The sequence below is a fragment of the Pteropus alecto genome, unplaced genomic scaffold, assembly GCF_000325575.1.
Source record: "Pteropus alecto unplaced genomic scaffold, ASM32557v1 scaffold28, whole genome shotgun sequence".
Classification (NCBI taxonomy): Eukaryota; Metazoa; Chordata; class Mammalia; order Chiroptera; family Pteropodidae; genus Pteropus; species Pteropus alecto.
The window spans coordinates 2952881-2975085 of record NW_006441063.1 but is presented as its reverse complement, the minus strand read 5'-3'; the positions used below and the strand labels follow the sequence as shown (position 1 = coordinate 2975085).

Genomic DNA, 22205 nt, shown 5'->3' with positions numbered 1-22205 from the left:
AATGAGGCTTCAATCTGGACCACTCCATGCTGGGCCTGGTGCTTGATGTCCAAGGGCACAGTTCTCTATGGTGCATCTTTGTCGATGGGTTGAAGGGTACTCTTTGAGAATCCACACTGCCTGAGGCACAAGTCCTCATCAGTTCCAGCCTTGGCTTCTAGAAACAGGCCAAGTCTTCATGCATAAAGGAGAAGTCTTGGTTTTCCAGAAAGGTCAAAGTTTACAGATTCCGTGGGAGTAATTATCCCACATGGTTCCTATGTAGAAAATCAAGGCCAGGGCCATTTTTTAACATTTCTTTTTTGTCCTCCCAGCTCCAAACTCCAGTTTCCCAAATGAGTTGTACTGATTCACAAATAGTAGTTGTTGAAAACTAAGGACTGGTCATGTCATGCTGTTCCTAAATGACAGGGCAACTGCCTGTCACTTCCAAAATGTTTGAATCTGAAAAGGTCTTTTCCCCTCTTCAGTTGTGGCTGGTGTGAGCAAGACATAAGAAATCCTGAAAACTTTCTACTCTGTCATTAAAAGAATCTTAGATAATATTCTCTCTGTCATTAAAAAAAATAAAAGAATCTTATGCCTAAAGGACTTCCAATTGCTGGCCCAAACTGCATGGGTATTATTTTTCTGCTCCTGTGAAATATGGTAAGGATGTGAACTTGTCTCCTATGGCTATAAGCTCCCAACCACTTTGAATAAGACAAAAGCCAAGGCATTAAAAACTGCTAGAGATGCAGTTTTCCTTTGCTTTAAAGAAACAAAGTGGAAAGCAGCGGGAATCATCAGGCATTTTCCTATAGAGCTGACACTAGCTTAAATGCGGTTATCTAATCCACACATGGACACACAGATAAAGCTCATTGATACAATTGCCAAGTAAAAGTTTTTCATCTGGGGTGATCGTGCTTCCTCCCCTGAACTTGCTTTCAGGCAATCATCTAACCAGTTATTTTTACCCCCTATTAATGGCAAGAGGAATTCTTGCCTATATCAGGGTAATTAGCTGTATTAGCTCCGATGAAAAGAATTTAAGACATTAGAGTGCATTAGAGAAGATCTAATTTTAAAAAGGAAATTCCTTCTAGGCTGCTAAAATCACATCTTGTAGATGGGGATTTTACTGCTTGTCAGACCAACCATACACCAATAACAGTGATAATAATTCATCTTACATTACAGATTACAAAGCTCATTAAAATAAGTTATTCATTAAATTAATTAGTGCACATATGTTCTACTTCTACCATCACCCAAACTGGGATACTGTTCTCCTGTCTCAGATCCATCAAATGGCAGAAGCAAGTGATTTGAACCTTGGAGCCTATTGACTTGGGGTCTAGCTTCAACAGACCTGGCTTAGATCTAGTGTTCCTGTGTAACCATGGTACTATTTTTCTAACCTTGTTCTGGGGCTGCTGACTTCCCTCTGTATCAGGGCCCTATAATTGTAAGGTTTGACTAATAAGGATTTTGGTGGATTAAAAAAAAACTATTTGTAGATGAGGACATTGTCCAGAGAGACAGGAAAGGCTTCATTCAGGTTAAGTCTAAATTGAGCAGAATGTGCCAAATTATCTTGTCTTTTGGATGAGAGGTAGTCCCCACACAACCTCCAGCAATTAATGGAGTGTTCTTTTTTCTTTCATTCCTGCCTCCCTTAAACTTTCCTTCCTTCCTTCCTTCCTTCCTTCCTTCCTTCCTTCCTTCCTTCCTTCCTTCCTTCCTTCCTTCCTTCCTTTCATTTTTTTGGATTGGCCTCGAACTCACTCATAGCCCATGAATCACCAAGTCCTGTTGATTCTAACTCTTAAAGAGCTCTTACATGGCTTTCCTTCTCTTCATCTCATTGTCACTGTCTTTTCTCTCACTTGGATCATGACAGCATTTTCTTGTTTTCTCTACCCCCAGCCTCCTCATTTCATCCCATTTATTCTGTTGAAATAATTTCTCTAAAGTAAAACAATCTGATAAAAAAACAGTAATTGTTTCATGTTACCTACAAGACTAAGTTCAAATTTTTTATGTGCTGATAAAAGACTTTTTATGATCCTAATTGCACCCCATCACCACCTTTTTAGCTTCCTTTCTGGTCACCAACTCCAGTTCCTCTGTTTAGTGAAACTAACTTGTCTTCAAGGTTTAATTCCTATGTCAAATTCTCTAGGAAGCCTTGCCTTTCTTGGCAGCCTTTCCCTGACACTCTAGAGTCAGTTTCCTTCCTCTATGCTCTCTTGAATTTTGCCCATCCATTTTAGTACTCATATAGCAATCATTTATTTGCTTACCTGTCAACCTTCCCTAATTATTCATTGCATTTACTCACAGGATATTCTAGGAACATTGAGTGGTTGTTTTATGCCAGTTTCTGAGATTTAACTAAACCAGATTAATAAAATGATCTGTTGGGAAGGGAGAAAACAGACAATAAAAAGAAAACAAATATGATAATTTTCAGCAGTGATAGGTACTCCAAAGGGAAGATTTCATGGGATGGTGGTGTAGGGGTCTACTTGATAAAGTGATCACAGAAAGCCTTCTTGAGGTGACATTTGAGCCGAGACCTGAAGAATTAGGAGGATCCATAATTTAGAATCTAGATGATGCAGAAATCAGTGTGTTATTTTACTATTTGCTGATCATTGTTTACCTGATCATTCCAGTTATCTGCGCTGAAGCAGATAACCAAGAAGTCAGTTTACTGTTTTGGATTGCTGCCACCACCACAACCCTTTGGCAGCAGCATCAGGTTTGCCTTCCTAATTATCAGTCATTTTAGCAGGAGAAAACACGTACCTGATTTTTTTTTGTTTATTTTTAAGGGAGGTATATAAACAATGAAGTAGAGATGGAAAAGGACTGTCTAGGTTAATCTACACATTAGCAATTAGTAGGTGGCAATGTTACAAAGCACTTTGTTTTTAACTATAATTATGATTGGGATGAGCTAATGAAAATGGCAGAATGCCATTTTCCAAAACTTGCTTGATCTTTTCCTCCTCCTTTCCCTTACATCTAACCTTGAAAATTTATCCATTTATTTCTCTTATTCAAACTGATGTGTCTTCATGGCTTATTTACACATACAATCTCTATACTTTTATGATTTTCACCACTAATATTTTTAAAATACAATATCCTGCTTTATAATGATAATAACAACTTTTTACTATGAAATATAATAGTCAACCAAGAATTTTCCATGGTTGATAAATATCAGCCCACATCTAGACTTGTATACACAGTCTTAAGTCTCTCAAATCCACATTCTATATTTGCTTTCTGAAAATGCCTGTTAAACTTCAATTCAGAAACTTGTGGTTATTCTAAATCCATTGTCAATTGGACCTCTTTTTGTATATTGTTGTTGTTGTTATTGTTGTTGTTTTTGACACTACCTGCTCTGGACTTAATTTGTTGTGTGACATTAATCAAATATTTTTGAAATCATGAAACTAAGCAATCCTACAAGAAAAGCCCCTAATGAACATGACTTCATCACATTGCTTCTAATTAGCTGGTGGTCTTTGTCATTGTATCTTATCTATGCAATTATAATCATCCTAAACACATTGAGTTCTGCTTTTTTTAGCTAATGTTATTCATATGTGGACTTGTATATGTCAGAATGGTTGTGAATTTTGCTTTGTGTTTGAAAAATGTTGAGGGAGAGACATAAAGGACTGTGAAAATATTTAAGTGCAGTATAAAGAATAATTAAAAAGCAAATAAATACCCATGTAGTTAACCTCCTAGGTTAAGAAATTAGAAGATTGTCAGTACCCCTAGAAGCCACTTGGATAACCCTCAATCATATCCTCCTCTCTCCTGTCTCTCTTGGAAACTCTGTACAAATTTATTCACCACCGTCCCTGCTTTTCTTTATAGCTGTGCCATCTATGAATGTACTCCTAAATGGCCTCATTATTCACTGTTTTATTTTTGCCTATTTTTGAATATTATGTAAAGTGAATAATATTCTGTATATTCTGTGACTTCTTTCACTTAACGTGGTGTGAGATCTATCCATGTTGCTGCTTGGGCTACAGTTGTTCCTTTTCATTGCTGTATACTATTTCATTGTATGACTATACCACAAATTATCCATTATGTTATTGGACACTTGGGTGCTTCTCAGTTTGCTTTTATGAATAATGCTGCTATGAACATTTTTTTGTTTCCTGTTGAACATTTGTAGAGATGTAGGTGCATCTTTAACCTAAAAAAATGCTGCTAAACTTTTTTAAAGTGGTTGTAGATTAGTGAGAATTCTAGTTGTTTTATATCTTCTCCAGCACTTGATCTTGTTAAACTTCTCAATACTTTCCCAATCTGGTGGATGTTTAATAGTATCATGGTTCTTTTAATCTGCATTCCCCTGGTTAATAGTGAGGAAATGTATATTTTCATGTTTCTTGCCCATTCTTATATTAATTTAAGGGCAGTATTTCATTTCTCCATCAAAAGGCTTTTTATTTTTCCCTAATTCCTATGATTTGAAAGATTTTTGAGTAATAAGTATCGTTTTAAGAATGTTTTTATAAATTAATTTCTTATATTTGTATACAATATATTTGCATATAATATTTGCATGTACATAATAATTTGAATACAGTACAAAAATATGTAATTGTTAATCATGTCATTTATCTTTATAACTGTGCTTGTTTCTTTGTTTTTCTGAAGCTTGCAGCTTAGCACCACTACCTGGAGCCTTAACCTAGGCCCTTTATTAAAAAGTTCTGGAAATACTCAGTGAGACCTTTTTACTACCTTCAGGTCTGATCAGTGGTTTGGAGACCAGGCATTGGACTAGAAATTCAGGTTTCAGCTGTCATCTATGTGTCTGATAAAGCATTATGTCTGTTTCTTTGCTCAGTTTATAGACTTGGGTGTTGTGCAATATTTGATATCAGGAATGCTTTGAATATTTTTGATCTAATTTCTTTTGGGGGTTAATTTCCTTGGAATATATTTCCAAATGTGGAGTTATTAAACATTATTTCTTTTAACCTGGTATCTCATAGGTTAGGAGATGAACTAGATCAAACTAGCTATTTATCCAGTCTATTTCACATATGGCCTTATTTAATATGCATTTTATTAGTTAAATTGTAGGCAGTACTATAGATTTTTCAACATTAAGACTAAATGTTGAACTTAGGGACCTGAGTTTTAAAAAGTCAATTCCTTGAAAATTCATTTATTAAAAGTCTAGTGTATATTTGCATTCTGTCCTCAGAGTATATGATCAATTCTTTAATTCCCTTATGTTCTACTGGAACAAATGACCAATTGATGAAATTATTAAGAGAGTTGGTTAATGGTGATGATTTATGGCTATGAAACCTCACATATAAGTTTAATGATGACTCATGGAAAAATGTACTTGAGATGTTTCCAGATTTACCTGTGCTCATTAGTTGTGGGGGAAGGCATTGATTGTGTTGATTACTTGTATTTGAAGGTGCCCTAAATAACCCCGAAATCATCAACATTCTTCATTTTTGTCCTTCTGTGGAATTGTCACCTTTCACTACCACTAGCTCTAGCTGAATTTACCTAATAGATCTTGTTATAAGGATCTAATGCAGAGGTACTCAACCTAGTGTGGTTTGCCCCCTAGAGCACATTTGGCAATGTTTGGAAACATTTTCAGTTGTGATGACTAAAGGGAGAATGTATAACTGGCATCCAATGGGTAGAGGAATGCTGTTAAACATCCTGTAATTCCCAGGACAGCCCACCACAAGAAAGAAGTATCTGGCCCGAAATGTCAATAGTGCTGAGGCTGAGAAACCCTGCTCTGATATAAAACGAGTTTATTTTCCTCTGTTTCCTCCCTAGCCACTGTTATTTCCATGTTTTATGAGTGAGTTATCAGTTCACATTCATGTTCCATGGGACTCTAATATGATAATATTTTTTAATCAGTTTTGTTGGGGAAATTATATATATATGTGTGTGTGTGTGTGTGTGTGTGTGTGTGTGTATGTATGTATATGTATATATGTATATATACACACATACACACAACATATATATGCAATAAAATTTTCCAATTTTAAGCGTATATTTTGACAAATCTTGACAAATGTATACAGTTGTGCAGCCACCATTGTAAACGCATCTAATGTTTAAATTTTAATTCTATAGTTTCAAATATGCTTTTGCTAAATGATATTATATTCCAGGAAAGAGAGGGAAACAAAGTAATTCAGGTACTGATTGGTAGCTTGTGACTGAGACTGATAGGCAGAATGTATATGGTAATTGATGAAGGATAATACCCTTGAGCTGAGTTCTGAATATTACTCTGTTGTAATATTAATCTTGTGGGTGCTTTTTTTTACTTGGAAGGTCACATTTAGACCTCTGAGTGATTGGCTTAGAGGATCATTTTACATTGTACATCATAAAATAGGAAACCTGTATTAGCCTCTATCATAAAGTACCAAGTTTTAAGTCCACAAATTTCTGGATTCCCGTTACATTTTCTAGATTCTTTTGTTCATGCAGGTAAAAATAAAACTGGGTGTTTGAAAGCAAACACAGTATATACTTCTCTTCTAAAAGGGTAATTTCCAGAATATTGGCCTTGGTGGTTGAGTTTAATTTCAGTAAGTAGCAGCAGTTGTCCGCAGAAAGTGAATGGAAACTTTTGCTTACATTGTTGAAACACATTCTCAGAGGGGTGCGGGGCTTGCCTTGACTACTAATTGCTGTAATTGGAGCTTGGAAGAAGATTTGAGATGAGACTTGGAATGATAAGTGAGTCTGAGTGAGCAGGTGTTTTCTCTTTTCTCTCTTAGTTCCCTTTCCAGTCAAGGTGGTATTTATATTCAGGGTTTCATAGGGAGTTTGTTAATGTCTTAAGGAGAAACACAGAAGAGTTAGACATAAAGGTTGTCAGCAGTAAGTAGTCTTGATTTGTGTTCATATTATTGTGGTATAATGAGAATATAACAATTATTGTTTAATAGCAAAAAAATGAGGCAACAATTGGAGCATTGGAACATTTAGAGGTATTTAACTACATTTTAATACTGTAGATTATGGCTCAGAACAACCATAGGTATCTTGCTGCTTTTATTTGTGGATTTATTTTAGGCAAACTATCTATAGTACAGAATGATACTCTGTGAAAAGGAAAAAAAAAACCCAGAAATTTCAAATGCTATGTTTGCTTGTTTTCCTCTTTTGGCCTTATGCACCAACAAGAATTGCTGGAGAAAGAAGTCATGTTGAACAATTCTGCCAATTCTACCACATAATCTTGGGATCATTTGTATTCGTGTTGCCCCTCTTGGTAACCTTAGTATTTCAAAACATTCATGATGAAAACAATCTTCCAACTTGAGAAAATCAGAACTCTTTGGGGGAACATTTCAAATGCTAACAAAAGATTTTCCTGTGGAGATGATTGTCCTCAGTCCCTTCTCCTTGGCTTCTTGGCCCAAGGTGCCATCTTGCTCACTGGCAATAGAGTTCTAAGACTGAGTGTCTTGTCTAGAAAAGTGATATTTTGAAATGGCCTTATCTTTGTTTGAAATAAAGCATTAATTGAATTATCACAGTTTATTCTGATAATGGACTAGTACATGGACAAAACTCTCAGGCACGTAAGTTCTCCATTCATCTCTATTTTTCATCACTGCTTACTTACTCTTTTCTACCATTTGCTTTCACCGTCCCTCTTGACATGGAGGATGCTTTGCTAATGGATTTGTGGTTCTTTAACCCTCAAGCCAAGGCAAAGTTAACATTAGAAGGATGGCTTGGATATTCTGAGTTTAGAATTTCTGTTTTTTGGTGCTCAAGTCTTTAGTTGGTTAGCAACATGAAGGGCAATTAGACACTAATAGGTCACAATTTAGTGAAAGTGCTTTAAGAGCCTCACAAAACTAAAAATCTGGAGGTGTGAGGAAGATTTGGAATCATGCTATACTGAACATATTTGTGTCCTGGTATTTTTCATTCAATCAGAATTTTCCCATGTCTTTAAAAATAGCATTAAATGACCATGTATTTTTTTTCATTCTGAAGTTCATTTATTAAACAATTTTTCTGCTGTTTGATATAAGGTTGCTTCTAGTTTTTCATTAGTATAAGATTGTGATTAGTAGCCTTGCACTTAAATCTTTGACTTCACATTTCATTATTTGCTTAAGCTAACTTCCTGGCATAATTAAATGTGGATGTTTTTAAATATTGAAAGCTTTTGCTAGAAGAGCTTTCAGAAAGGATGTTTGACAATATCCCCTTTCTAGTTATATAAGAAAATGTCAATCACAGCACACTCTTGCCCATCACAAAGATTTAAAAAATTTGAATTCATAGATTTAAAAAATGATAAGTTTTAATGGTAAATTATATATATATTTAAGTATAAAATGAGACTTTAAAAATCTATTTTTATTTTATGAATTATCTGTTCCTTTGGCCATTTTTCTGTTAGTGTTGTTTTATTGTTTCGCAGATTACCTAATTTGCCATTCCCCTTGTAATTTATGATGTAGGAGGCATATATATTATGAATTTGATCAAATAAATTGTATATTCTTATATAGCTATAATGCTATAGAGTAGGTTGGCATTAATATCCATTTAGTTCTCCATAAGGACCTAATTGGGCATGATCCCAAGGCATTGTGGCTGAGAATTTCTGGTGTGGTCTGGTCTGGATTCTGCTTTTCTCCAGCACTTTTATGACCCCCTTGCCCTTTTTTTTTTTCTAATTGCCTTACATCTCATGAGCTGTGTTGGAATGTTCCTTTATTGTATTAAGATCATCACTACTAATTGCAGAAAGTTGTTAGTCTTTGCTACTTAAGCCCTTGATCAAAGTTTCCTAATGAATACTGTCTTTTAATTTCTAAGTTTTCTTAGTTTTCCAATGCCATAAGCATGTTTATTAGGATTAGTTCATGTCTTTTAGCCTGGCCATGAATGTGTAAGATAGTCATTGCTTTCAGGGAATTTATATTCTAATGGTGAAGGGCATGTTATAAATGTGGAAATAAAAGGTAGGATATTGCCACATGTAATTGTTTGCTTGCTTGATTGTTTTTACCTTTATTGAGGTATAATTGACCTCAGTAAACTAAATCTATTTAAAGTGTATAATTTAAGTTTTGGCACATGTGTATACCTGGGAAACTATCACCACAATTAAGCAAGTGAGCATATCTATCATGCCAAAATGTTCCTGTTCCCTTTGTAATCTGTCATCATGCTGCTTCCTATTCCCCATTCCCAGGCAACTATTGATTTGCTTTCTACCACTGTAATTTGCATTTTCTAGAACCTTATATACCTGGAATCATATACTATGCACTTTTTGGTCTGGACTTTTTCACTCTACACAATTATTTGAGATTAATCCATGTTGTAATCTGTATTTCATTTCATTTTTCATTTCGATTTCTTTTCAAATTTATTAATTTTTATTCCTGAGTAATTTTTCATCAAGTAGATATATCTCAGTTTATTGATCCATTCATCTGTTAGTGGACAGACATTTGTGTTTTTAACAATTTTTCTCAATTACCAATAAAACTGCTATGTATATTTATGTACAAGTATATCTATGGGCATATACTTTTATTTCTCTTGGGTAAATACTTAGGAGTGGAATAGCTGGATCATATGGTAGGTATCTGTTTAACTTTTCTAGAAACTGCTAAACTGGTCTACAAAGTGGTTTTACTGTTTCACACCTACAGTTCGAGTTTCTCCATATCCTCACCAATACTTGGTATGGTAAGCTTGTGATATTTTATTTTATTTTAATAGATGTATAGTGGTATCTCATTGCAGTTTAAATTTGTATTTCCCTAGTGATAAATGACGTTTTACTTTTTTTTTTTTCATTTGCTTGTTTGCATCTACATATGTTCTTTGGTGAAGTGTTTGTTCAGATCTTTTGCTCATTATTTTTTGGAGTGTTGTTTTCTTGCAATTAAGTGTTGAGGATTCTTTATATGTTTTGGATACAAGTCCTTTATTACATATATGAATTACAAATATTTTCTCCTAGTCTGTAGCTTAGCTTTTATATTTTTAACAATATCTTTAGAAGAGCTAAAGTTATTAATCTTGATGAAGTCTGATTTATCAGTTTCTTCCTCTAAGGTCATGCTTTTGGTTTCATATCTAAGAAATCTTTGCCTAACCCCAGGTCACAAATGTTTTCTCCTATATATTTTTTAGATGTTTTATACTTTTCTACATTTAGGTCTATAATCCACTTTGGTTTGATTTTTATGTATGCCACAAAGTGTACATCAATGTTCTTTTTTTTGTTTATGGATATCCAATTGTTCCAGCACCACTTTTAAAAAAGGCTCTTTTTCACTAAAGTGCTTATTGTTTGTGCAAAATTTTGGTAATTCTAGCCAATATTTCTGTAAATCTTTTTTTTTTGGCCCCGCCCTTTCTTGGTTTCTTTTATCATAGAATGGTGTTTAGAAATTAGAGTCTGGGCCCTAGATGTGGTTATTTGATACTGGAGTGTCATTGTTTCTAGGCTCATACCAGCGGTTAGGACATATATGTAAATATACTAACCATACGAACACATCTATTTCCTTCCTTCCATCCATCCATCCATCTATCCATGAATCAAAATCAAGAGCTCATACTGATACCTCTGATTCTAATCCAATACCACATGGTTCATTCTAGCCTTTTTTTCACTGATGGTGAGAAATCTGGCTCTCATTACTTATAATATATGTAAATATATTTACTTATTTCTTTAATCTTAGTACACACAAAAATAGTTTCAAAACTGTTAACCCATACCCTTGTGAGAAACACATTCACTAGAATGAATACAATTCTGGGTTAAGTTCTTGTTTGTCTTAACTTACAGTATCCCATTAAGTACTGATTTTTACAGTTACTGAAGCTAGTTCTTTTCTTCCCCATCCCCTTAAGTGTGGTTACATTATTCACTTGTGACACATAATTTGGTTCTTAGTGTTTGTTATTCCATTTTGTCCTCTTCCCCTAAAACACACACATCGTGGTTGATTTTAATTATTTAATTATATTTTCAATCTGTTAAACATTACTATAGTTCTCAGAGTCAGGGCTATACAAAAAGGTATACTGGCAGATGTCACTCCCTCCTCACCCCTACTATCTCATTGCCCTCTTTTTCCATCCCTTTCCATCTGCCCCCTTAGATAACCAATTTCTTTAGTTTCTGGTTTACCATTATTGTATTTCTTTTGCACAAATGAAAAGGTACATGAATGTTTTCTTATATCTCCTTTTATCTCTTACACGAAGGGTAGCATACCATAGATACATTTTTTTTGGACTTTTTTTCCTTAATAGTTTCTCCTGCAACTGTTTTATTATATCAGTTCATAGAGATTTTCCTCATTCTTTTTCACAAAAGCATGACACTCCATTGTGTGGCTTTACCATAGTTTATTTAACCACTTTTTTGTTTATTGGCATTTAGGTTGGTTCCAGCATTTTGTAATTGCAAACTGTTTTGCAGTGAATCATGTGCATATGCATTTTTGTATTGGAAGTGTTTCCTCAGTGTAGATTCCTAGAAGTTCGGTTCCTGGGACAAGTAGCCATTTTATCCCTCTGTTTGCCCGAAGAATTTCTGATTTGTATCAGAAAATATCAGCTTTTTTTTTTAAAAAAAATTTCTTCTTCCCATGGCTTTCAGCAAAGTAAAAATAATTTTTTATGGGCATATAGGTGAAGACTTTTCTGACATGGCTGGTATTTCAAGTACACTCCTAACATCTAATCATCATCCCTTGAGTATTAGATTCCTGTAGTCATTGCCCCCTCTTTCTTTAAATATCTCTTTTTAAAGAGTTCTCTTATATTCAGAAGTGTCTTTAATTCATAGCTTGAGCTGAAATTTGCTCTTTAAAGCATAATGATCTGCATTTTATCTCTGTCAAGTTTAAAAATACAACAAAACCGATGTTATATTAGTGATACACAGTCTATTGAAGACTGCTGTTTTTTCTTAATTGTAACTGGTACCATGTGTTCTGAAAGAAACTTGGTTTAAAGAAAAATGACAGCTGCGGATAGTTCTCAAGTGGCATGGAAAATCAGACTTGCTTACGTAGTAGAGAACCCTACGTGCTTGGTCTCAAATGGAACTTAGAATCTTTAAATTGTTAAACACAACTATCAAGTTGGAATCAGTGGCTTGAAAGAATTAGTCTTGAGTGTCCCAAAGACCTTCTGCAAATGTCTGCCCCTCTGAAACACCAGTGAACACATTCTTCTTTTTATCTGCTTTGTGGCTGTTTTTGTACCTCTGCAAATCTTTGTGGGAATCTAATATTCCTCTGAATTATATCTATCTTGGAAATCAAATTTTCACTGAGGCTTTTGCATCAAACTGCTCTTCTTGCAGGTTCTCTGGTGCCAGATTTCTTTCCAAAATGACAGGTCACCAACTCTACACTTCTACTACCCTTTATTTTACAATGTCATCTTTGATTTATAGTGTGCTTCTGCAGATAAGAGCACAGATGCAATGAGAAGCAAATGCCATTATGTACAGTGAACAACTTCCTAAAAATCCTAGCCCTTATCCCCATGTTAAAATTGACAAGTGATGCTTTGTCCATTTGTGTGTCAGCTGCCTGAAAATGAAGGATTATGTTCCTTTCAAATGATTGTTCCTTTACTTTTTTAATGCTGCTAATGGTCCACTGAGAGAGGAGACAAATATTCCCAAATATGAGGTTCTATTTGGAAAGCCATATTGAGATTCTAATGTACTTTTAAATTTCTTTACAATACTGATAGATTTAGGTAGGAAAATGAATGGCGTTGTCTATTCTAGACTATTTTATGTGTGGAACTGTTGATATTCTGAAACCTTAGTTGCTTTTTAGTATCTAATCCATAAGCTTAAACCGAAGTGCTTGTCAGTTTGTTTTATCTAAGTAATCATTTATCCTCTGTTGGATATAGGCCCACATTGGGGCTGATGAATTTCTTCAGTAGCTTTGCTACTCAAAGTATGTGCAGCATTGGCATCATCTGGGAGTTGTTAGAAGTGAAGAATCCTCAGGCCTCACCCCAGAACTGCTGTCAGAATTTGTATTATCTACATGATCTCCAGGGGATTCATAAGCCACAGTAAAGTTTGAACATCAGTAACGTAGAAGGTGGATAATTTTAGGAATCAGGACATCTAGAATTTATTCTGGTCTTTTTTTTTTTTTTCTGAAACAAGTTTCTTAATTCTACAAAGCTTTGATTTCCTCTCATTTAAAAACTGATTTATAACTAGGTTTTTCCAGGCTCACAGGAGATGAGCAAAGGGATCATTTTGATAGGTTGTCTAAAGAAACACTTTTGAACTCATTGGGGAAAGCAGGTAACAAAAGATTTGGTATTGTTACTGACTTGCTCTACCCACCTACTAAAGTACCTTTTGACACTTCAAGGCAGGGAATGATCTCTTAGAAACACATTCAATTCTCATTATTTGTGGTTTCTGTATTTGTAAATTTGCCTACTTGGTAAAGTCCATTTGTAACCCCAAAATTAACACTTGCAGTGCTTTTGCACTCATTCATAGACATGCACCAAGTGGTGAAAAATTTGTCTCCTGATGTGCACATTACCAGCTGAGGTTGAACAAGGAAACACTCTATGTTCTTGTTTCGGCTCTCATATTGTAAACAAGTGTCCTTTTTGCAGCTATTTAGTGCCACATTGTTCCCATTTTTCTGCTTTTTGTTGGTGATTTTCCTACTTAAAATGGCTCCCTAGTGCTGAAGTGCAGGCTAGTGTTGCTAAGTGTAAGCAGGCTGTGATGTGCCTTATGGAGAAAATATGTGTGTTAGATAAACTTTATTTAGTTATGAGTTATTGTGATTTTGGCCATGAGTTAATGTTATTGAACCAACAATATATATTAAATAGGTGTCTTTGAACATAAATACACAAGCAACAAGGTTATATATTCATTGCATAATAATAATGTTGTGACCCAGACTCTTAAGAACCTAACTCTTTATTTCCATGAGGTGAAATGGGTCAGTATTTGCTAATTCAGTGTTTATAGTGACTTTATGGAACATATCTACTGCAAATAATGAGAATTATACATTAAAAATCAATTAGACTAGGATTCCACCTGGACATCATTTTCTCTTATGGATGGCGGTGAGACTAATGTGTTATAAGAAATTTTTAGTTGTACTTTCTGAGCATAGTTTCAAATAAAGATACCTGGTAATTTACAAAAACATACTTCACCAATCTTTGGAGCCTTTCTTGGGATTGAAGCAATATGATAGGGAGGCTTTTGTCTTCCTGTGGGTGAGGTTGCATTCTTTTAGGTATGGCATGTGAAACAATCGTACTACAGTTGCTTGTAGACCATTAAACTCATTTTATTTTGGGTCTGTGTCATCTTTTGCAGTCAAGTTCACTGCATAAATATTACAAAAATCCATGTCCTCCCTGCCTGTACCCATGACCTATGCAGCTGCCCCATTTTAGGTCCACATCATTTATTGCTTTGATCTTAGATTGATATCCCACTGCTCTTACCTATAGCCCACGTTCCAGTACAGCCCACTTTCTACTGTAATAAATATGATCCTGTCCTTCCTCCGTGAAATCTCTCAGTGGCTCCCATTTACCTGAGATAAAGTTGAAAATACTCTGAAATTTGACTTTCGACTTCCTTGCCACTGTGCTTAAATTTGAAGATCCCTGATCACTTGATACTCTCTCACCTCTGTGTTTTTGCATGATCTGTTCCTCTTCTTACCTTTCTTCATCTACTAGGCAGTTGTCTCCTGGTCTAAGATGCTGATTGGGATTGTAGGATTCCATTCCACCTCCATTAGGCAGTGAGAGCCTTGATGGAAAGGAATGGTATTGTTCAGCTCAGCGCCTCCAGTGACTTTTATAGGAGTGTCTGACCATCAGGTCACTGGAACTATTGAATAAATGAGAATTTAGGAGTGTGTCTGATCTCATTACTGTCATAATAGACTGGTTTTATGTCAATAGCCCTGATCTATGCCAGTTCTAATATCACTAATCTTTAAGTAAACCCAGTATAGAAGACATACATAATGAGCATTCAATCCTGAAAAAAACAGAAATTTTGAGGATGAAAACATTAGCTATGAATTACAATTAAAGCAGCAGCAACTTGTCTTAGATGGTTGGTTGTTTTAAAACAGGTAATATTTAGTATAGCATTTGTTTGTTAAAAAGTAAAGAACATAAAATAAAATTAATTAATGCAAGAAAGCATTGATACTCTAGATTTTAATTTTTCCTTTCCCGGATTCACACATGAGTAATGTACAGCAGTCAAAATGAAGGAATTATTGTAATATAGAACGCTTTGGATGATTCTTATTAATATAACAAATGGAAATAAGTCCCTTAAGATTACATGATAGAAATATATCAACATTCAACACAAGGTTCCAGGTAGTGGTTACTTTGGGAGGAGGAGATGGGGATGATCACAAAGAGAGATATAAGTTATAGTCCATGTTAGGTAGTGGGTTCATGTGTGTATATTTGTGTTAATATGATAAACACAACAAGAAGGCCATGGTAAGTGGTCATGAACCAAGATTAACATGAGTTACCAAATTATTTTTACCTGAGTTCTATACTTAAAAAAAAAAAATCCTTATTCGGAAATATTAGTCTCCAATCCTTTACCCTCTCTCAAAGGTAAATCAAGCACATATGCAAGAATTTTACATATTTCATATGGAGAAGAAGGTGAATAAAATTACCAAATATAAAATGTAATATTAATGGTGAATTCAAAGACAGTAGGCGTTACGAAAGTGAGAAAATAATGGTAACAGTGCACAAATATCCTGTCTTGTTTGAGTCAATCGAGTACCAGAGATGTGGAGATGAATTGCAGTCAGCTTTAATGGAGTCCCTCGTTTTGTGGTACTTGTATTAGCTTGTCCTACATTTTCTTGGCAGCAGGAAGAAGCAAAGGGTACTATTCAAAGAAAAGCAACTGTGTGAAGCTTGTGAGAAAATATTCATCTTATCTTTTCCATGTTGCATATCACAGAAAAAGAGCCACGTCTTCCAATTTTATGAGAAAAACTCTTCATTTGAAATAATTTTGTTTTACATTTCTCCCAACGGCACTCACTCTCATGTTCAGTTCCCTTTTCTGCTAGAATCCTTGAAATCTCTTTCTAGTAGCAGTTGATACAAAACAATGTGCATTTATTTCAGTGGAAGCCTTTTCTAGTTTTCATGCCAGAATGTCTGCCTTCACAATGAGCTAGTTTTAAGGCACTTTAGATTTCAGCTGATTCCCAGCATCAGACGTGGATGAATTTCTATTTCTCTTCAGGCAGGAGCTTTAGTTAACTCTCTTAGCAGAGTCCAGAGAGAAGAATCGAGCATTGCTTGGATTCTAAGTCATTTAAAAAACTATATCATGAATGTCTTCCTGTCTCCTTGGTGATATGTGACCATTTTCCTCCTGACAAAGCTATTCCATGTATTTTTGGTAACAGCAGGAGAGGATGGATATTTGGGTGAGCTGTGTACCCAGCTGGGAAGCCTAAGCAGACAAAGGTTCTTAAGTTTCCCTTGATCTTGTTTGTCTCCCCAGCCCCCTACTTTCTTTTTTTGTACAGCACAGAAATGGAAGGCCCATTTGTGAAAAGCACCTCGCTCAGGGCTTACTGGCTGTCATTCTCTTCTTTGGCCCTTTGTTCTGTTTCTTCAATCTGCAAGGGAAGCTCTTAAGCTCTGACAGCTGTTTGTCACTTCCAGAGATATTATGCTGTTTCTGTCACGTCTGTCCAGCCCAGCTAAGTGTGGAATCTTACTCTTTGACAACCTATAAATAGGAGGCATGAGAGAGTATAATTTAGCAATTGTTTTTGTGTTTTTTAAGCCTCATTTCTCTTGTCTGTGCAGCTAGCAAGCATCATAAACTTATTGCCTGATTGAATTTGGATAATTTCTAACTAAAAGCAATGTTCTTTTCTCCCAATTAGCAGGAAAGCTGCTTTGTGTTCTTTCTGGTAGCAATAGGCACTATTACCACATTCTCTCCCACCCTCCAGGAGGCCAGCCTCAGCTTTTTCACATCTGAAAGAAAGAGTTCACAGAAGTAATGCATATGTACTCTTCATGCCTCTATCTACATAAAATTTTCTAGAATCCCACTGGCAAATCATATCACCAAGCCCAGAGTCACTGTGGGAGGGGAGACTACACAAGGACATGGATACGGGGAGGTATAACTTCTTGGGGGTGTTAGTCTCCCACGGTAGACTTTTGAGTTGCCAAATGCTCTTAGTAAAATGGACAAAGAGCTTCTGGTTGCTTGGATGAGGGATGAGGGCTGAGGATGGAGGAAAAACAAGTTTCTGCAGTGGTGTGACGAATGTGCTTTCTGAACGAGAAATAAGACAATCTGGCCAATGGATTTTTATGGAAAGTGTCTTAAGTATAATGGAAACAGTGAATAAAAAGCCTGTCTTGTGCTAATCACTTTTGTATATTCTTGGGAAGATAAGACACCAAAGGCAATGAAAATATGTAAAGACTAATAGACTAGTCTATATAAAAATGAATAACTCTTATATGATAAATACTGTGACTAAACAAAGAAACTACACCTGGGAAAATTATAGATAATAGACAAAGGGGTAATATTCCTAAAAATTATCAAGAAAGACAAATATGCCAGTAGGAAAATCAGCAAAGATCATAAATAGAATCTTTACAAAAAAAGAAATATAAATATACACATGGCTGCCAATAAACATTTAAGTAAACATTTGTTTTAATCAGTAATCAAAGAAAGGCAAACAAGTATAAGTTTCTGACAAGTATCAATTCCTGATATATTTTCATAGCACTTATATAATAATGGAAATGAAGGGTAAGGAAATGGAGAAATGGGTGAGGGAGTTGCAATTTTAGGGAAGGCCTCTCTGAGGTGGTACTATTGGAGCAGAGGCCTGAATGAAATGAGGGCACAGGCTATGTGCCCTAGAATCATTCCAGGCTGAGGTAAGAGCAATGGTGAGTTCCTGGGGTGGCACAAAGCAGTGAGAAAGCAAGCTAGTGTGTGGCTGCAACCACCAGAGCTCGGGAGTAATAGAGAATTTGTTGATGTGTGTGTGTGTGTGTGTGTGTGTGTGTGTGTGTGTGTGTGTGTGTGTGTGTGTGTAGTGATGTGATCAGACACAGTGTGATAAGTAAAAAATAAAGTGTCACAGCCCGCAGAATGGGAGAAAGTTTTGCAAATCATGTATCTGAAAAGGGACCTGTATTAAGAATATGTGAATAACTCCTACAAGTCAACAATAAAAAGGCAAATAATACAATTAAAAATGGTCGAGAGGTCTGAATAGACATTTCTTCAAAGCAGATATCCCAAAGTCAATAAGTACATGAAAAAGCTTGATGCCATTAGAAAAATGCAAATCAAACTTGCGCTGAGATACCACTTCACACCAATTAGATTGTTTATAATAAAAAAAAAAATTCCAAGTGTTGGTAAAAGTGTGGAGAAATTGTAACCCTCATAAATTACTGGTAGGAATATAAAATGGTGTAGCTGCTTTGGAAAACAGCCAGAGTTCCTTAAATACTTAAAAATAGAGTTACCATGTGATCAGGCTATTCCACTTATATACATATACCCAAGAGAAATGAAACTGTACCTGCACACAAAAAGTTGTACACAAATGTTCATAGTAGCATTATTTATAATAGCCAAATAGCGGAAACAACCCAAATCTCCATCAACTGATGAATAGATTAATGAAATATACTATATACATACAATGGAACATTATTTGACAAATAAAAGGAATGAAGTACTGATTCATGCTACAACATGGATGAACCTTGAAAACATTATGTGAAGTAAAAAAAAAAAAAAAGGCCAGTCACAAAAGACCATATATTGTATGATTCCATTTATGTAAAATGTCTAGAATAGGCAAATCTATAGAGACAGAAAGTAGATTAGTGGTTGCCTAGAGTTGGGGGGAAGAAGATTTAGGAGCAACAGCTAAGGGGTATAGGATTTCTTTAATGTTACTTTAAAAATAGCAATATCTTATGCATTTAATTAATCTTTTAAAAATAAATATAAATAGGAATATTTTATAAAAATCAGTGATAAATGGAGAATAGAATTACAAAGAGGCAGCACCTAGCCAAACTGAGGAGGGGGAGGAGTAGTTGGAAAATATGTAAGATAAAATATCAGTTGTTTTTGGTCTTGGTATCTACAAGAACCACAGCTACAGCCTTCTTCAAGGTATTAGTTCAGAGTTTTCTAGTGTAGTATCTGATGTGGTAAGAGAGACCTTTCGATCCTGGGATCCTGAATCTTGAGTCCATAGTATTGGTAGTATATGACCAATATATTACCAATATGAGGTGATGAAAGCCACAAAGGACATCTGCCCCCAACATTTCTGCTGATGTGACACCCACACCCAGGGGTGCCGCTGTCACAAGAGAAGCCCCCTTTGTGAAAATGCACCTGAATGGGAGGTTGTAACTCTTTTTCCTAGTGAAAGCATTTTTAAATTTTAGGGGTTTTTTTGTATCAATTTTATAGTAAATCTATTGTGATTAGATATTTAAGATAATTTATAACATTGTATGAGGAAATATGTCCAAATTTCAAATGATTTAGAAATGATCTTTTGAGAATCCAGCTTTTTTGTGAAATAGAACTGCCTACAGTGCAGAGCTTCTCTCTGTTTTGGTGTGAGTGTGGAGGAGGACAACCTGAGAAAATAAGATAAGGAGCTCCAGTTCTTGTAGATTCATGCATAGTCAAATTCCTATTCTAGTGTTTGCTGCTTTAATGTTCTGGGAGCTAATGTAGAAATCTGCACTTTAGCTTATTAAGTGTGATTTGCATGCAGTCAACATCCTAGAACTCTAGTGTATGATGAATTTTATTAATCCAGTGATTTGCAAAAAAGAGTTTGAATTAAATGTTTTTTTTTCATGCTCCAGAGACTGCATTGGGCTGCTCTGTATTGGTTGCACAGTTTCTCCAGTGTAGTGATATAAAAAGGATAAGACAGCTAGGAATGAAAGATAATCCAGAGACCAGCAGGTACAATATTGCAAATCTTGAAACAAGGAAATTATGTAGCTTCATTTAGATGCCTCACTTAGAGTAACTGCTATTTTTCCCCCCTCTAGTTTTGTGAAAACAAACAATTATATCCTCACCATGTTTTAGTTTCTTACTCTATAATACTCGTTTTCACTTTGGGTAGCTTTAAGCACCTGGAGAGCTAGTAAACCTGCAGATACCTGCCCCCCACCACCCCAGAGCTTCTGGTTCAGTAGGCTTCTGGTGGCGCCTGAGAATTTGCATTTCTACCAAGTACCCAAGCAATACTGTTAAGCAATCACACTTTTGGTAGCACTTATCTATAAAATTTAGAAAGCCACCTTCAACTGCAGTATTCTATAGTTCTCTGATTTCATTTCATGTTCTAACATCTGAAACATGTGCTTAGGACAGAAGTGATCACTGACCATTGAATTACTCAGCTATCTTTAGGACTCCCTTTCTTCCTATGTGGAAACCAAATCATGGCCACTTAACATCTATAGAAGGACTGGTTTCTGGCCTTATTTTAGCCTTGAGAGAAAATGTTGGGAAAGAGGAGAAACCATTTCTGAAATGAATGAGTCTTGAATGGCTTCACAGCCCTTTTTACTTCCCTGGCATCACCAAACTCTGCTATCCCCTGAATCATCTCTGACAGCCTGGATCCTGGTGAAGAAAATTTGGGAACATAGGAAAAATAAAGCAAAGGGGAGGAAGATGAGGAGGGCAGAGAGTTGTAAGAAATTAGTCAAAGTAAATTGGGGGCATTAAGCTTTTAATTCCTTTGAATATTTTTTATAGTCAATTCACACTTCTTGAGAGGCAATTTAAAGAGAACAAAGTGAGGGTAACTGAACTGTTAGCATATGCCACAATTAGGGTCTTGAGAATCTAACATTAAAAAAAAAAACAATTTGACTGCTGACAACCCCAACAGCAAAATATATTATGGGCAGCCTTCACTTCAGAAGACAATATTTGGTTTTAAAAGGTTCAGTCCCTACTGCGTTTGTTTCCTGGACATTTCTTAGTGGATAAGAATCATGGGTAACTTTCTTTGCCTAGGTGTTATTCCTGAAGCTTGTCGTATACAACTCTTGAGAAATGCGGGGAAAGTTAAAAAGTGATCTTTCTTCCTTATCATATGCATTTTATTATTCAATATATCTGTATTAAATTTTATTTCATAATTTATTCATTCATTTAATTTTACCAGCCATATGTAATCAGGTAATTAGAAATTATTCCTCAAAAGAAAATCTCCCACAATCCCAATACTCAAAGATAACTTAACGATTTGGAGTATATCCTTTCATACATTTTTCTATAATTATTATCCTTATTTTTACAAAAATGGAGTCCTGCTATCCAAATAATTTAACCAGTTTCTTTTGGCTAACGTTATTACAGATATTTTTACATTTTGCTCAATACATTTTTATGCCTCTAGGTAACATGTTCTATGAGACTTTTGTCACCCCCCCCTTTTTTTTGTTATTAAACAATGTGATAAGCTTCGTTGCATATGCTTTTTAACATGTGTGTCTCATTAATTCCTAAGGATAAATTTTTAGAAGCTGAATCCTGGGTCAAAGGACATACACTCTGTAAATGCTTTTGATACCCAGTGCCAAATCACCCTGTAAGAATCTTGGGCCTGTTTATACACTCTCTCAGCAGTGTCTGATTATTAATCTGCATGTTTCAAAATGAGGTTTTAATATTTTTAAGAAGCTGCTTCATGGCATTAGTGAATTTAAGTGTTGAATTTTTTAATGAAAGCATTAGCAAACTGGATGTATGGCTGGTGAATATTATTTGGAACTCTCTTCACACAACCTTTCTGCAGCATTTTTGTACTGCCTTAATCAACCAGTTCTACTGTTACTGGAAGACAGTAGGCAAGACTCTTAAATGTTTACCACCGGGCTTCCTCTGTGTTTAGGAGCTACATGTATGAAAATATCTTTCCTCAAATACTACTTTATATTTATTCTTGTAGTTGAAAGGCTCATGTGGCCAAATACTGTTTACACATACACTTCAAGACTATATTCAAATACTGTTTACACAT

The 22205-nt window shown here is 35.3% G+C and overlaps 1 protein-coding gene across 1 annotated transcript in view; it reads left to right on the top strand.

The window, feature by feature from the left end:
- The window catches only part of TSPAN7 (tetraspanin 7), a 125497-nt gene that overhangs the window by 20502 nt on the left and 82790 nt on the right, over nucleotides 1–22205 (top strand). The gene's annotated exons all lie outside the window — the stretch shown is intronic.